At 44.6% G+C, this 18085-nt stretch overlaps 1 long non-coding RNA gene across 1 annotated transcript; it reads right to left on the bottom strand.

Annotated features, from left to right (window-relative positions):
• Window positions 1-15818: 15818 nt before the first annotated feature.
• Window positions 15819-16607, bottom strand: LOC119368000. The gene is made up of 4 exons (XR_005176489.1): window positions 16586-16607; window positions 16308-16397; window positions 16127-16169; window positions 15819-15978 (listed from the first exon to the last, which is right to left on the bottom strand). It is a non-coding gene; the product is annotated as an uncharacterized LOC119368000 (long non-coding RNA).
• Between the last annotated feature and the right edge of the window lie 1478 nt (window positions 16608-18085).

Below are 18085 nucleotides of genomic sequence, written 5' to 3' on the forward strand. Positions count from 1 at the left end.
GACTCAGGAGGTTTAAGTGTTCCCTGCATGATTAGTATAACGAATATATTTCATCCAACAGAGTCACCGCTCATATCACCTTGCCATGCCATACCAGACATAACCATCCCGACGGAGACCGGCGACAAACTCATGCCTACCCAAGGCAGAGGTTTTCCTGGGTTCCTGCCGGTATGCATGCAAGGCACATGAGGGTGATTATTATCACAAGTGTGTCCATTTCCAACAACATGGAAATCAATAACATGCACCCATGCATATGATCATATCACATGAAATAACAAGTTTCTCCAAAGTGAGGTGATGTTATGAACGTGTCATCGAACACACAAGAATATTAGGCCGGGGTTCAGAATGCTTGCCTTCAATGTGTGGAAAGGCAGGGTGCACTCCAAAACTTGAAACTATTCTCCTCTCTTCAAAAATCCTATTTTAGCAATATAAAAGAATTAACACACAAAATAAAAACAGCACCAAAAGTTGTTCTAATTTTTTTTCAAATAAATCTTAAAATAAACTAGGTGAAATTTGAGAGAGGTAGGAAAAAGAATCAGTTCATTTGGACTTATATTTAAAAAGTTATAGCCAGTCAAAGATTTGGTCAAATCTGTTTTTAAAATAAAACAGAAAAGAAAACGTTTCAAACGAGATTACGCTTTTGGTGCAGAGGAGGCGTACTTGAGGCTTTACGCCTCCACTTAACCATGTGGACCGGCGCTGGGTATCTGACGGTGGGCCCGCCTGGCCCACTGGTCAGGTTTGACCAGTCGCCCGCGTCGTCTCCCTCCTCTGCCCGAGTGGAGCGGGGCTCCGGCGATCATCGCCGGTGAACGGTGGCTCCGTTCGGAAAGCTGAGGCCACCAGCGGATTCAGGGGGCCGAGGTGGTTACTCTGGTAGTCGTAGGGTCGTCGGAGGTGGAGGAAATCGCTGGCGGCGAGCTCCGCGGCGGAGGGAAGCTTCGGTGGTAAAGTGGTTTTGAGGCGGCGGTGGTTCCCGATCGAAATCGAGTAGGGGGAAGGGTTCACTGGAGGATGAGGAAGTTTCTGGCGAAGAGAATGGAGAGGGGGATGTACTGGAGGTGCCGGATTGGCCGGGGCGGTGGCGGCGGCAGGAGTTGCCGGAGATGAGGAAGAAAGCTCTCCTGGGTCGATTGGCGAGCTGGGGAAGCGTCATTGGGTTGGCCTGAGGTTGCCCGTGTGCGGGAACAGCCCGGGCGTCCATTTATAAGAGAGGCAAGGCGGTTCCGCGGCGGCCGTGGATAAGCTTCCGGCGAACCGACGTTCCGTAGCAGCAGGGCATCGTGGCTGCGACGAGCGCTAGCGGACATGGCTGCAGATGAGCTCGCACTGCTCCAGGGGCCAGGTGGCGAGCGGGAGGGGTTTGGGCGGCGCTGCCCGTTGCTGGAGCCACTGCGGACGCCGGAGTGCCGCCAAGAACGCCCTGGCGGCGGCGCTGGAGCGTGCCAGGGTGGTTTGGCGCGATGCTGCGAGGCGGGGAGTGCGTGGCGAGGTGCTGCTGTGTGGGCCAAAGCCAGGGGGCCAGCATGTCGGCTCGGGCGCACGGGTCGTGCAATACGCGCGCTCTGGGCGCGTCCCGTGCACGCACTGAGTGTGCTCGACGAAATGCCAGAGCATGCTAGAGGTCGCGGTTGAGGCTGGGGGTTAACAGGTCTAGGTTTGGGCTTGCAAGGAGATCAGTGGACAAGCTGGTTTGGTCAGGGGATCAGGTTCACAGTGCAAACCAAAAATTCATGCCAAAACAGATCCTGCCCATAAGGTGTTTGGCAAAATGCCAAGGGCACTTAGGCAAGTCTTGGAGTGGCCAAAAACTCCAGATGGTGGTCTCCTTAGATGTACAAGAGGGTGGTGGGGTTAGTTGGTCAAATGCAGCAACTTGTTAGTGCAAGTTTTACAAAACTACAATTCTGGACAGGAAATAAATAACATTATTTCATGAACCAAAAATGATCCAAAAGGTGCATGCTCCTGGACTTAAGGGTTTAACATGGAGGACTACAAGTAGGAGAAATAATCAAGGGTTAAAGAGCAAGTAAAAATATGGTTGCTGTACAAATCATCAAGTTGGTCCAGAATGGAAATGAGGTTGATTCACTCAATATTTTCAAAGAACAGCACTAGGTTTTTGCATAAAGTTGAATCATATGCTACTAACAATATCCCATAATTTTGGTGGAGGCCAGGAAGAAATATTTAAATGGGTTGTAGTCCAAAATGCACTCTGGACCAGAGAAGAAAAATTGAGTGTAGGGCTCAAAATATTTCATGAATGAAATATATTTTTGCATAAAAGTGATTTAAAAACATCACATGACATCTCCAAATTTTTGTGGAAATTTTAAGTGAATCTATCAAATGGTTGTAGTTCAAATATGGCCATTTAACCTTGAAAAACTATTTCCAAGAAAGTAAAGATCAAGCAATTAAAGTAGTTAATTAGTTATACTGATAAAAGGAAAGTTTTTCTTGAGAGGTTAAACAAGTCCAATAACATATCTGAAAAGTTTTCTCTTTGGGAAAAACTCATCATGACAGGGAAGGAAATGCTTTAAAAATCAAAATGGAGCTCAGAAATCCAAAGTTTTAATTCTTGGAAAAAAAATTAAATCATTAAAACAAGGCCAAATTTTTTTTGGGGTGTCACAGGAAGCTCAACAAAAGAAACTAAGTGGGTGTGCATCCAACTTGCTTGCTCATGAAGACCTATGGCATTTGAGGAAGCCCATCGTTGGAATATACAAGCCAAGTTCTATAATGAACATTCCCACTAGTATATGAAAGTGACAACATAGGAGACAATCTATATGAAGAACATGGTGCTACTTTGAAGCACAAGATATGAGACTCACTACATGAAGAACATGGTGCTACTTTGAAGCACAAGTGTGGAAAAAGAGATAGTAACATTGCCCCGTTTCTTTTCTTTTCTCTTTTTTTGGTGGGCTTCTTTGGCCCCCCTTTTTATTTAGGCTTCTTTGGACTTCCCTTTTTTTGTCGGGCAATGTTCTATAATGATGATCATCGCACTTTTATTTACTTACAACTCGATATTACAACTCGATATTACAACTCGATACTGGAACAAAGATATGACTCTAAATGCCTCCGGCGGTATACCGGGATGTGCAATGATCTAGCATAGCAATGACATCAAAAATGGACAAGCCATGAAAACATCATGCTAGCTATCTTACGATCATGCAAAGCAATATGACAATGAATGCTCAAGTCATGAATATGATGATGGAAGTTGCATGGCAATATATCTCGGAATGGCTATGGAAATGCCATGATAGGTAGGTATGGTGGCTATTTTGAGGAAGATATAATGAGGCTTATGTGTGAGAGAGTGTATCGTATCACGGGGTTTGGATGCACCGGCGAAGTTTGCACCAACTCTCGAGGTGAGAAAGGGCAATGCACGGTACCGAAGAGGGCAGCAAAGATGGAAAGGTAAAAGTGCGTATAATCCATGGACTCAACATTACTCATAAAGAACTCACATACTTATTGCAAAAATTTAGAAGCCCTTGAAACAAAGTACTACACGCATACTCCTAGGGGGAGGTTGGTAGGAGTTAACCATCGCGCGCCCCCGACCTTCACGGAAAGATAAACAATCAAAATACAATGCGTGCCAATTTGGTTACATAGTTAGTAGACCATACGTGCATGCTTCCGGAATCACAAACCTTAACACCAACATCTTTACTAAACACAACCATCTACTAGTACTTCCCACATATTATCACCTCTATATCGCAAAACTATTGCAAGGAATCAAACATATCATATTCAGCGATCTACAACCTTATGTAGGATTTTATGACTAACCATGTGAATGACCGGTTCCTGTCATCTCTCTTAATAGATATAAGTGAAGCAAGAGAGTTTAATTCTTTCTACAAAATATGTGACCATGCTCTAACAAATATAAGTGAAGCAAAAAAGCATTCTACAAATGGCGGTTTTCTATGTGAAGAGAAACAGGCAATCCAGACTTCAAATGATATAAGTGAAGCGCATGAAGCATTCTATAAAGCCATACTCAAAAGATATAAGTAAAGTGCAATGAGCATTCTATAAATCAACCAAGGACTATCTCATACCAGCATGGTGCATAAAAGAAAAATAAAAACCTAATTGCAAAAGACGCTCCAAGACTTGCACATAATGCATGAACGAAACAAATGCAAAAACATACCGATACTTGTTGAAGAAAGAGGGGATGCCTTCCCAGCATTCCCAAGCTTAGACGCTTGAGTCTCCTTGAATATTTACTTGGGGTGCCTCGGGCATCCCCAAGCTTGATCTCTTGCCTCTCTTCCTTCTTCTCACCTCGAAACATCCTTGATTAGACACTACATCCACACAAAACTTCAACAGAAAACTCGGTAAGATCCGTTAGTATAATAAAGCAAATCACCACTCTAAGTACTGTTGCAAACCAATTCAAATTTTGTTTCTGCATTGTGTCTACTGTAATATAACTTTTCCATGGCTTAATCCACTAATATAAATTGATAGATTCATCAAAACAAGCAAACTATGCACACAAAAAACAGAATCTGTCAAAAACAGAACAGTCTGTAGAAATCTGAACATCCAGCATACTTCTGGTACCCCAAAAATTGTACCAAATTAGGAAAAATAAAAAAGGTGCATAGCAAGACAGTGCAAAGGAATCATAACCAATTGACGTTCCAGTTAAAAATGTAAAATTGCGCACTATAGCCAAATTTTTTGTCCTGCACCGTACAAACCAACAAGCATTGTAAACATCCTAAAGGCAAACCTTGGCACATTATTTTTATAATACAAAGGAATTGTACAAGGGGATAATTATTTTTGATGAAAAGTTTCTATAATCAAGATTCACAAAGTTTCCGTGAGCATGAACAAAGTTCAAGGAGCTCTCCCACTTCAACAATGCTTGTCTTTCTTACTTTCACTTTCCTTTTTGAAAAGTTTTTTGGTTCCCCTCTTTATTTTTTTGTTTTTAAACTATATGAAAGCACTCAACAGAAATAAATGACTCTCTAAAACTTCCGGGTTGTCTCCCTGGCAGCGCTTTCTTTAAAGCCATTAAGCTAGGCATTTAGTGCTCAAGTAGTGAATCCACCCGAATCCCATGGTATATCAAAGCCAATTTTAATTAACAATGATTTGTAGTTTAGTAGTGAGCACAAAGTAACATATATCATGCAACAATGAAGTATAACTCTCTTCCTATGCATCAGCATGTCATAAGAGAACAATTCATGCACACATAGTAAAGGCCAATGCATAGTATAAGCAGTTTCTTGCAATTCTATCATGTTGGAAACATAGAGAGGTGGAGAAATAGTTCCTCTCTCATAATAATTGCAAGTAGGATCAGCAAGCATATGCATATTTTATTCATCAAAATCATCATGTGCAATGGTAAAAGGCAACCCATCAATATAATCCTTAATAAGCATAAACTTCTCCGATATAGTGTAGTTTGGATAATTCAAAAAGATAATAGGACTATCATGCGTGGGTGCAATAGCAACAATTTCATGTTTAACATAAGGAACTATAGCAAGTTCATCTCCATAAGAATAATTCATATTGGCATCTTGGCCACAAGCATAGCAAGCATCATCAAAAAGGGATATTTCAAGAGAATCAACGGGATTATAACAATCATCATAGCAATCATCATGGCAATCATCATAGCAACCATCCTTCGGTAAGCACGAAGGGGAATTAAATAATGTATGAGTTGGAGGGTTAATCTCATTAGAAGGTGGGCACAGGTAGCTAATCCGCTCCTCCTCCTTTTGTTCTTCGCTCTCCTCATCATCTTTTTCATCCAATGAGCTCACAATTTCATCAATTTCTTCTTCCATAGCTGCCTGCAAAATATTAGTCTCTTCTTGGACAGCGGATGCTTTCTTAATAAATTGTTTAACATAGGCATTAGAAGCATAATTATAATAACAATATTCAAGTATGGCAAAATTTTCAGATTTGTAAAGAGTAGCATCATACTTTGCAATCAACATAGCAATTTCAAAAGCACCCTTAAAAGCAACAAATTCTTCAATTTGTTGAACATCATAGTAACTATAAACACCCTTAGCATAAGAAGATAAGATTCCATTATCACTAAACTCACATTGATAGGAAAGGTGTTTTTTAGGGTTTTCGGAATAACAAGCAACATCATATATTTCACATAAATTCCAAGCATAGCATTGTAAACGTTGAATTTGACCCCATAATAGTTTCCCTTTTTCAGATATACGGTGTCGCACATAACAAGCATGCTCATCTAAAGATTTGCCCTCAACTAAGCTAGTTGGGGTTTCAGCACGAGCACATAGGGATCGAAGATGTTCCAAGTAATAAGCTTCAGCAGTGGATAGATTTTGAGTGGTTCCTCAACCATTGGTTCAGTAGGTACAACTAATTTTTTTGGTATTTTGCGTTTCCTACCCATAGCTAAAGATAGAAAAAAACTAAGAACAACAAATAAAAATTACTTAGTGATAAAGCAAACAAGCACACACGAGAATATTCACCGCACACTATTGCTCCCTGGCAACGGCGTGAGAAAAAGGTCTTGATAACCCACAAGTATAGGGGATCGCAACAGTTTTCGATAAGTAAGAGTGTCGAACCCAACGAGGAGCTAAAGGTAGAACAAATATTCCCTCAAGTTCTATCGACCACCTATACAACTCTACGCATGCTTGACGTTCGCTTTACCTAGAACAAGTATGAAACTAGAAGTACTTTGTAGGTGTGAAAGGATAGGTTTGCAAGATAATAAAGAGCACGTAAACATAAACTAGGGGCTGTTTAGATAAAGATGCAAATAAAGTAAATATAGCGATTGTGGAAAAGTGGTGGTAGGAGTTGTGGAATTGTCCCTAAGCAATTGACTATGTTACTAGATCGGTAATCACTATTGCAATTCTATTTGAGGGAGAGGCATAAGCTAACATACTTTCTCTACTTGGATCATATGCACTTATGATTGGAACTCTAGGAAGCATCCGCAACTACTAAAGATTCATTAAGGTAAAACCCAACCATAGCATTAAAGCATCAAGTCCCCTTTATCCCATACGCAACAGTCCCTCTTACTCGGGTTTGTGTTTCAGTCACTCACCAACCCACTATAAGCGAATCATGAACGTATTGCAACACCCTACAGCGGGAATCCCTCAGGCTTGCGCGACACGGAGGGCACAATAGGACAGCACCAATAAAACATGCAACTCAAACCAATCATAGCAATTCATCAATCACCGATAGGACAATAGGAATCTACTCAGACATCATAGGATGGCAACACATCATTGGATAATAATATGAATCATAAAGCACCATGTTCAAGTAGAGGGTACAGCGGGTTGCGGGAGAGTGGACAGCTGTAGATAGAAGGGGGAAGGTGATGGAGATGTTGGTGAAGATGGCGGAGGTGTTGGTGAAGATCGCGGTGATAATGATGGCCCCTGGTGGCGTTCCGGTGCCACCGGAAGCAAGGGGGAGACATCCCCCCTTCTTCTTCTTCTTCTTCTTCTTCCTTGACCTCATCCCTAGATGGGAGGAGGGTTTCCCCTCTGTTCCTTGGCTCCCATGGCTTGGGAGGGGCGAGAGCCCCTCCGAGATTGGATCTATCTCTCTGTTTCTGCGTTCCCAGATTCTACCCCTTAACCGTTTCTTTTATATCCGGAGATCCGTAACTCCGATTGGGGTCAATCTTTCGCTCAGATCTTCCTTGTAAAATTAGATTTCTTGCGCCAGAAGGAGAGCATCAGCCGCCTTACGGATGGACCACGAGGGTCAGGGGCGCGCCTGGGGGGGCAGGGCGTGCCCCCTTACCTCGTGACCACCCTGGACACCGATTCGCGTTGATTTTACTTCCAGAAAATCATAAATATTCCAAAAAAATATGCGTCCGTTTTTATCCCGTTTGGACTCCGTTTGATATTGGGTTTCTGCGAAACAAAAAACATGCAACAGACAGGAACTGGCACTGGATCAATATGTTAGTCCCAAAAATAATATAAAAAGTTGCCAAAAAGTATATGAAAGTGAATAATATTGGCATGGAACAATCAAAAATTATAGATACGATGGAGACGTATCAGACACCACTCGGGAAGAAGACAAACCCCCGACCAAAGGCGTCATATGGTCCAAAGGCTTCATACAAATAGAGGACCCCTCATGGTCACCCTAATGCCAATGTTTTGCAGGAGAACCGCTATGAGACTCATGAATATGAGTGTGTTTCCTCTAACCGCTATGTTCACAAAACTAAGAACTTTTCTGCATATTCTTATGAGTACTATTATCCTCCTGTGAAGCTATTTGCTAGGGCTCCCAAGCCAAAGTTCTTAGATCCTACACCTAGACTCATTACTTCTAAGCCACCCCTGTAGATGTGGGTGGTTAAGAAGAATTAACTTCTGTTGCAGGGAAAGGTCTCCAATCAGAAAGCAAAATCTTCTGACGACAATGATAGAGACCTAAAACATCTTGCGGGACGCAAGATAAAATGCTCCAATGGTCTTATCATGTATTTCGTCCCAGGGTTCCTTGACGAGCATCCTATCATGCCTAACTAGAATCTAAACTTTGATAATACGCTTGTTCGCTACATGTTTCTGCTTCACAATACTCTTGGTGAAGCCTATCCCGCTAACTGCACTGTAGGGTACAACTCCGAAAGCCACTCAATGGATCATGGAGAGCGGCTACACCAACCACATGACTAGTGATCAAAGTCTTCTTATGGATTCAACTCTTCATCCATCTAATAAGAGCCACATCACATTCGCTAACACTGTTAAAAGCAAGGTATTGGGTCTTGGTAGAGTTGCTATCTCAAAGGATCAACGCATGGATAAAGTGATGCTTGTTGAATCCCTTGGATACAACTTAATGCCTGTGTCAATGCTCTATGATCTGAACATGATTGTGATATTTGGAAAATATCATTGTCTTGTGCTAATGGAATCTGACAAATCTCTAGTTTTTGAAGGCTATCGAAGAGGTGATCTGTATATGGTAGATTTCCCAGCAGGACCACAACTTGCCATATGTCTTCTAGCAAAGGCTTTAGAATGCTGGCTATGGCAACGATGGCTAGGACATGCGGGCATGAGGAGCATGTACACTCTTGCAAAGAAGAAGCACATCATTGGCCTTGAGGGCGTCAAGTTCAAGAAGGATCATATATGTGGTGCCTGTGAAGCTGGAAAAATGACTAGAGCCAAGCATCCCTCGAAGACAATCATGACTACCACACACCCCTTCGAGCTGCTTCACATGGACCTATTTGGCCCTACTCACTACTCTACCCTTACTACTAATGCACATCTCTATGGCTTCGTTATTGTTGATGATTACTCAAGATACACCTAGGTGCACCTAATTCTCTATAAGACTGAAGTGCAGGATGACTTCAGACGCTTCACAAAATGGGCCATGACACATTATGGCATCAAGATCAAGCACATCCGGAGTGACAATGGCACTAAGTTCAAGACCGCTGGCCTCAACATTTATATTGATACTTTGGGCATCACACATGAGTTCTCTGCTCCTTACACACCTCAGCAGAATGGCATTGTGGAGCGCAAGAACAAAACACTCATTGAGATGGCGCGAACGATGCTCGATTAGTACAAGACTCCAAGAAAATTCTAGCCTCAAGCCATTCATACTGCATGCCACATCATCAACAGAGTATATCTTCACAAGTTCTTCAAGAAGACATCTTATGAACTTCTGACTGGTAAGAAGCCAAACGTCAATTACTTCAAAGTCTTTGGTGCTAGGTGCTGGATCAAAGATCCACATCACACGTCTAAATTCGCACCGAACACTACTAGAAATACCACTACTAATGGCGCACCTAATATGGCCATTAATGGCGCATCACTGGTGCGCCATTGATAGCACGCCATTAGTAATTTTTACTAATGGCGCACCACCTGGTGCGCCATTAGTATCTGGTATACTAATGGCGCACCACCTGGTGCGCCATTAGTATATGCGAGGGTGCGCCATTAGTATGCCTCCCAGGGGGCATGTATACCCAGGTGCTTTGGCATACTAATGGCGCACCACCTCTGGATGCGCCATTAGTAACCGCAGCATACTAATGGCGGACCACCCGGTGATGCGCCATTAGTATGCACTGTCATACTAATGGCGCACTGTCGTGTGATGCGCCATTAGTATGAATATTAGGTTTTTTTTATTTTTTTATTTTCTGTTTTTTGCACAGGTTACAAAATGTATAATTTGACAAAATATAGACAGCACACATCAACAATAGATTCATCAAATACAATAGAAGATTAGTCTTTGAATACAATTCATCATATTAGTCTCCGAATACAATTCATCATATTAGTCTCCGAATTAAAAAGACCGAACAAAGATAGAACATTATATTACAAGTCTCGAGACCGCGAGTAGCGAGTTTGTCTTCACATTACAAGTCGATATCGATCATCTAAACTACCATCACATAGAAGAGAGCTGCGGTCATCACGATGAGCATCATCACGATGAAACTCGTCTTCATCCGGTTCCTCCAACGCTCCCTCCCCTCTCCCGCTAGATAGCGGGCGTATCTAGATTCGGCCTCGGCCCTAGTGGTGTACCCTTTGTAACTGTTACCGCTGAATCGGTGAACCTGTCTCCGACACTCCTCCCAGTCATCGTAGACTCCGGGAACCTTACCCTTGTACACGACATACGTCGGCATCGCTATGCACTAGCCAAACGAAACGTTAGTACCAATTCACAGACAATACATAAGCAATATATAATTATGCAACAGAACGATCGGAAGAGAAAAGCAAGACATTAATAGCATCGATTACATCTAAGTTGAACGACTCTCGAAAACAAAGAGACATACTAAAAGTTCATTAAAGTTTAATTACAGCATGAGCCAATCGATGTTTCAGAACTAGACAACTCGACTCAAGGGACCGGAGCGTGGATGAAGCCGCCGTCTATCGTGGGAGTCATGAAAGAACGGGCGTTGTCATCCTGCATTTGTAGCATTGTGTCGATGTCACTGTTGGACGGTTGATTTCTGAGGTAGAACTGCCCCGAGGTACGAAGGACATCTTGATGGATGATTTCCGCAAACTCCGACTGGATGCGAAAGAATTCTTGTCGGAGGTCCGCGTCCTGGATTGCCGACACGCTCGCGGCCCAATCTTGGAGTTTGCTCGGTAGCAGAAGTTGATTATGGTCCCGTACGATCGCCCGCATGTGATGGATGGCGTAGTAGGCACCCTTCTGACCGCCAGGCGGCTGCTTGACGCAGCAGAACGTCGTATTGTGGGAGAACACGTGCTTGCCGTACTTACGAATAGGCCTGGTGAAGGTGCCTCCAGATTGGGTGTAGCCGGGGAGAACATCATCAAGAACCTTCTTGACATTTGTGTAGTCTACGTTCGACTGACGGTCCGGGTCGAAATACGTGGCCATGGAATATTTGGGGCTTAGGAGGATGAGCGTGCAACGTGTGTCACTGCAGAAAACACGGAATGTTAAAAGAAAAACGATCGAAAAGTAAGAATTCATATGTTACGGGCCGGTTGAGGGTTGGACTTACTCGGGAAAGTAAGGCACGAGGAAGTTATCCTTATCTTGGTTTGCCAGAATGACGCGTTCGAGGTAAGAACTCGCGACTTGCCGGTCCCCAGCGCTGCCCAAGATCTTGGCACGCATGTAGAAGGGGTCGACTATCACGATGTCCGGGGTCTTGTCGCGAATGATCCGCATCTCCATACTCAGCGAAAATAGCCGAACGAAGGTGTAGTGCAGCGGATGAAGGTTAAACATAGCAAAGATGTCATCAAACCGCAGGATGATCGTACCCCCGATGTCGCCATCCACAAAGCCCTTGCCCTCTGGCACCTTGGCCACGAAAACCGGGTATGCCACATCCTTCTCTCTGAGACGCCGCTTCTCCAAAGAAAGAACACTGTCGTGCAGACTCCGCATAGCATCGGTTGTAGCATTGAGCATATTTGGTGGTAGCATCGCCCTACCCGCCACATGCACCCTCCTCGAGATATCCTGCGGTGAAGGTGGCCCGTCCTGAGCACGGATCGTACTCGGTGCCGGCTGGCTCGCACCCTTCTTAGTCTTTCTTTTGCGTGCCTTCTTCTTCTCCTGTAATGGGACCGAGTTCTGCTCACAGACCTCCTTCTTGAGTGTGTTGGGGCTGATAATATTTCGCACCTCGCCTATCTGAGGCTCGGTGAAGTCGGCAGCTGGAGGCGTCTCCTGAGAGCTGAACGCCAGACGGCGCCTGTTGCAACTTGGCTTCTCCGCGGTACGAGCTAGATCGCACACGTCTTTTGTTGGGTTTGGTTCTTGAGAAGGAGGCCCCATGAAGTCGCCATCGTACCCATGCTCGGCAAAGTACTGATCGACGTTGCCAAATGTATCATCGTCGTCGTCGTCGTCGTTCTGATCCTGTGCCATATGCATGTTTGGATCCAGTGGCATAGGGATGTCCGGCACCGTTACGGCGGTCTTGCCATGGGGCCGACTTGGCGCCGGCACGACTGGCGGTGTTGTCTTTGGGGTGGTGTCCCCCGCCCCCAAACGAATCTGGCTCTTCAGCCAAAGCAGGGGCCAGCTCAGGCAGGCGCTGAGGGTCATCACGTCATCATCGTCGGCCCCGACGGGTCGAATCGGAGGTAACAAGTCGTTGCAGCCTGGCAGCACCCGAACCAGTTGAACCCTAAACAAGTTGGGTGGCATCTGGGTACCGTGGAACAAGGGGTTGCCCGGTTGAACGATTTTGCCCTTGGCGACATCGACCAACTCGTTGTTCACGAAGTGGAGGAGAGTGCACGGAACGTCGGCGGCGCCCTGCGAAAACATGTAGGGCGTCAGGGATGCCCAGTCAAAGGCAAGGAGATGAAGTCCTCGGCCGAGAGAGGCTTAATTAGTTACCGTGATGATGGCGTCGAGCTCGGCTAATGTCGAGGCACCGCCAACGGCGGGCGTGCAGTTGACGGAGCGGCCGCTTGCTGAAGAGGTGCCGGCCGGCGTACACCCGGGTGCATTAAGCTCCCGTGCCGGCGTCGGAGACACCAATGCCGCCTCCGCCGGAGGCACCAATGGCCCCGCCATCGCATTATGCGAGTTGATGGCCGTGAAGCTAGGAATCGGGGGCGGCCCCTGTTGGCCGCCCGCAATCCACGCACTCAACCCCGAGATCAAGGTAGGCACAAGGGCGGTGATCGTCGCTCCGAGTCGTTGTTCCACTTGCTCTTGGACAATCTCCGGAATCCGCGCCACCTGTGCCTTGAGTTCTTGAACCTCTCGCGCCTGGCTTTCCGAGCTGGTCTTTTTCTCCTTCCGCACACCAGCGGTATAGTATGACCCCCATTTTGTCGACAAGCCTTTGCCGGCCACACGACCAGCTGACATCGGCTTACTGAGCTTATCCTTGTTCTTCATTATATTCAACCCCCTATTTAGAGTGGTGTCCCAAGGGTTGCTCTGAGTCGACCCCGCGCAACTGCTTTCAGTCGCCTGCGGAAGGAATGTGAACCATTTAGAAATTCGGCTTCATTAATTAGAATGCAACCATATGGAGCTAATTACGCGGGAGTGTATTCCTTACCAGAACAAGCTCAAGCCGCCTGGTCTTCGGATCCGTGGTAAGCTCCTTTGTTTTCGGGTCCTTCTTGTACCGGGCCCTGACAAAGTTCCTGGTCTGCTTGTCACCGTATTTATCGAAGAGGGGCGGTAGGCCTTGCTCGGCACGGTCCGCCTCCTCCTTGTCCCATATAGGCTCCGCCACTCTGTAACCGCTGGGACCGAGTGTGTGTTCCCCTATGTTCAGCTCCCGCATTTGTTTCCCCCACTCACTTGATTGGGAGCTTGCGGTGCTCGAGCAATTGATCTTGAAGTCGTTGTAGTCATCTTCGGTGATCGAAGGATTTTTCTCCTTGATCTTCTCATAACTCTCACCTTTCTCGATCATTCTCTTCACATTGCTTTTCCAAGTAGACAGGGCCTTGCTCATCTTCGTGAGGGCAGCATTGTTCACTTTATTCCCTTTGAGGCTTGTGTTTTCGAATTCAGCGGGGAACTTGTATCGTTCGTGCAGCTTCGTGAAGAGGAGGTGGCGCAAATTCCCCCGGTCAGGATGCCTTAGGTTCTCGGTGTTGATCGAGACGGTGCTCCAGGCAATGCACCCGAGCTGAAGCGAGTACCCCGTGACTATTCGTTCGGGCGCCGTTGGATTCCCGTTGGAGTCCACTTCAGTAACTTCCTCCTTGAGGGTGCGGAGCACGATCGGGCGCCGGTCCTTCCGTTGCCTCTTCGGCTGGCTGCTATCTGTGCGTGCGCCGCCATCATCAGTGGTGGCATCCTCGGCGGCACCATCAGTGGTGGCATCAGTGTGGTCATCCTCGGCGGCACCATCCGTGGTCTCAGGATCGGTGGGGAAGGCGGCGGCCTCATACAAGTGAGGTTGTTCCTCCATCTCCTGGGACAGCTCCCAGAATGCCTTGCCGCCCGAACCCCCGGCCTCATCGTTGTGGGCCATGTTTCTCTCTAAATAGAAGCAAAGTTTGGTCAAAAAGTTGGTTATTGTCAAGGAACAAGATCATGGTCTCATCATTTAGGGTTTGTCGACACCGAGGCATCCTAAAATCTAAGCTTTTATCATTGAGGGTTTTTTGACGCCAAGGCACCCTAAAAGCCTAACTTTTCATCATTTCGGTTTTTATCGACACCGAGGCACCCTAAAAGCTATGCATTAGTCACAAGTACGCCGGGGCACTTGATCCTACTTAATTAACTACTAAGATACCCCGGCCCATGCATTAGTCACAAGTACCCCATATGTCCTATTTTTAGCAAAGTCATGCTAAAATTCACGGAAAATTTCAGCATGACCTTTGCTGAAAATAGGACATATGGAGTACCCGAATTTGCCGGAACGGAAGTTAATCGACATTCCGGCAAACTCAAGGGCTTCTCGGGGTACCTGCAAAATCATCACGACACGATGGTCGGAGACAAAACCCAGCAAACTAGCAAAATCATCACAAATTGTTTTCTGTTAAAGATGATCATCATCTTCACAAGTCTTTCTCAATGTGATCACAAGTAATTCAGAGGCATCACAAGTAATTCAGAGCATCACAAGGCATTAGTAGTTCAGTACATGAACAAGTTTTACAAACCCAGATAAGAACAAGTGAATTCTAGTCCCATTGACACTCCTGGTTTTCTACAAACACCAAGTACTAGGGCACACAAAAGTTCTGAAATTTGTGTGCCTAACTGAATTAACTGAATTTTCAGTAACCGAATAAACTGAATTTTCAAAACTGCAAGAATACAATCGAGAAAAATCCAACAGCACTAGAACTGAGCTGATTGACAGTAGTTTTGTTCACTGTTATGTTGGCCTAACTGGATGTTGGCTATCTTTTATAGTGTCTCTGTTACATGCCAGTTTGGTCATTGCTAACTTTTGATATGTTGTGTTTCTGACATATCAGAATCGGATATCCAAAAGAAGAAACAATATAATTTCTAACAAATCATTAGCCTGTTTGCTTCAAAAATAACAGTTCCTGTTGATATTCCTGGGATCCAATCCCAACCAGTCCATTTGATTAAAATGACTGGATTACTGGAATGAGAATACCAAAAGAACAAGATATAGTCTACAAAAAAAAGAAAGAATACAGCCAATCCCCATCACTGTTTTCCCCTCTGGTTCAACCCTCTCACCATTTAAAGCAAAAATCTATATGGACCATCCATTCCTAGTTTGCATAAGTATCTAGTTTTAATTTACCTTCACAAGAGCACCAATAACACCCAAGCTGGTAAGCCTCAAGTACTCAAAAGGTCTTGTCTTGCTGGTAGTATTCAGGAACGGGTACACGTACAGTGGGATGTGAGCTGCAAAGGAAAAAGAAGAAGACTTAATTATTAACCACTGCTAGTTAAGATTCACTTATTCTGTAAAGTCACCAAAATGAGGAAAGCTTTTTAACAATAAACAATGGAAATATTTAAGACTTGGCATAGAAACAGCAGCGCTCAGTACCATTCAAGAACGGGATCCTGGTCTCAGGGTGTGAAGCAACACACTGCAATTAAAAAAAAAGTAAAATGAAATTGAGGGGCAGATGGCAAGCAAGCATGATATGAAAGCAGTAGTATTCTCAATCCACCACAAGGCCCACCAGGAGTGAGGGTTTCCTTTTCTTTCTCATGTAAAAGCATACCTGAAGAAGTGCAAGTGCATTGCAGACACGGTTTGATGCAACTGGCGACAAAGTAGGAGGTGAAAGTGAAGGGTAAATTGACACAATCTCCTGCATAAATTTTCAAAACAGCATGACAGACTGAATAAGGAAAATGTGCAGAACCATCAATAATTTCATATTGAAATAATCAATACACATGGACAACCACCCTTACTTAAATAACAAGAACTGCACAAGTACATATGTACTCTTGCCATTGCGACTGAATTTAGAACAGTGCAATAACTGTAACCTACCTGGAGCACTGCAGCAACAGTGCCAAAGGAGTGCCACAGCAGTGGAGCAAGGTCTTGAAAAATCTCTCGTTTCTGAAAGAGGAAACTGAGAAACAGATTAGACAATGAATTTTCACCTCCTGCATCCCAGATTTGCAGCCACACTTTAAATGTTAAAGTAAAATAGCTCTATGTATCAACTGTCCAGTTTGGAATATTGTCTTTGGAAAGTTGATGTTTCAATAAGAAAAGAAGGGTCTGTCTAGGACACATTTATGTCACGTCTAACCTTGTGTCCACTATGTTTGTGGTGTATTTTTTTTGCCCCAGCTTTTTTTTTGTTCCTTGTTGCTGCGTTATTTGTGGGAGCTTAGATGTGACATCCTTAGAAAACATTTAGATGTGAATTAGACAAACTCAGAAAAGAATGACGATGCTTGCATTAGTGGCTCATACCATGGGTTCACGCTTTTGGTAGATAAAGAAGTGACAGAAAAAAAATACTATACTAAGTAAACTTCATCACTTATCTAGATAATCTGCAAAAGTAGAACAGATTGTTTCTAACCTATAAATGTCTTCCTATATAGTTTAAACTGTTTAGATTTCCTAACACCACCTCCTGATAAGTTTGCAAAGTCATCAATAGGACAGGATTTCACAAAGTTCACACCCCCGCCCCCCTGTCCTTGAACAGGGTATCTCCACCAGATACTATAATTAAATGTGCACAGCCGAATACCTCTCCAGCCTGCTCCAGCACAAAAATATTCATTGGAAGTTCACTTTTACCAAGAAACAAATACATCAGGAAGCAGGGGATATTAACAAAAATGCGCTTCTTGTGGTATTCACTCCTGAGAGATTGTATATGATAACTGCAGTATTTACCATTTTATTCAGGGGTACTATAACAGAAATGGGCACGTCTGTTGTTGTATTCAATCCTAACAGAACAACATATAAGATAACGGCAGTACTTTCCACTTTAATCAGAGCAAGCAGAACTAAAATGGATACAGTTATCTGATGCACACACCGAACTGCCATCCGAGTGTGTCCAACAGAGATCGGCAACCATTCCCGCTACGGATGCTAATAACAGGTAAACCATAGCACATGTTTAAAGAATGTATCATAATAAAAGCTACAAAAATCACATACCAAACCCTACTTGCTTTCGCTACATATCTACAAGTCTACAACAAGCTAAAGGACTGCACAAAATCACCCAATTTTCTTCATACTCCAGATATGAGCAGGCAGAGTTGCACTAAATTACCAAACACCACAAGCAAGTCATAGAATCGCCCTAAGGAGATCGGAGAGCAACATTTCCATACCAAGCACGGATCAAAGATAACAGACAAAGACGGGCGTGCACTGATCTATACCCTATAACCTTAGATCACCACGTGCGCGGGTGGGGTTAGGGTTACCTCCTCGTAGAGAGGCAGGGGTCGAGGCGGCGTCGGGGCGGCGGGGCAGCGTCCGGGCGGCGGGGTCGGGGCGGCGTCCGGG

The sequence above is a fragment of the Triticum dicoccoides genome, chromosome 2B (assembly GCF_002162155.2).
Source record: "Triticum dicoccoides isolate Atlit2015 ecotype Zavitan chromosome 2B, WEW_v2.0, whole genome shotgun sequence".
NCBI classification, from domain to species: Eukaryota; Viridiplantae; Streptophyta; class Magnoliopsida; order Poales; family Poaceae; genus Triticum; species Triticum dicoccoides.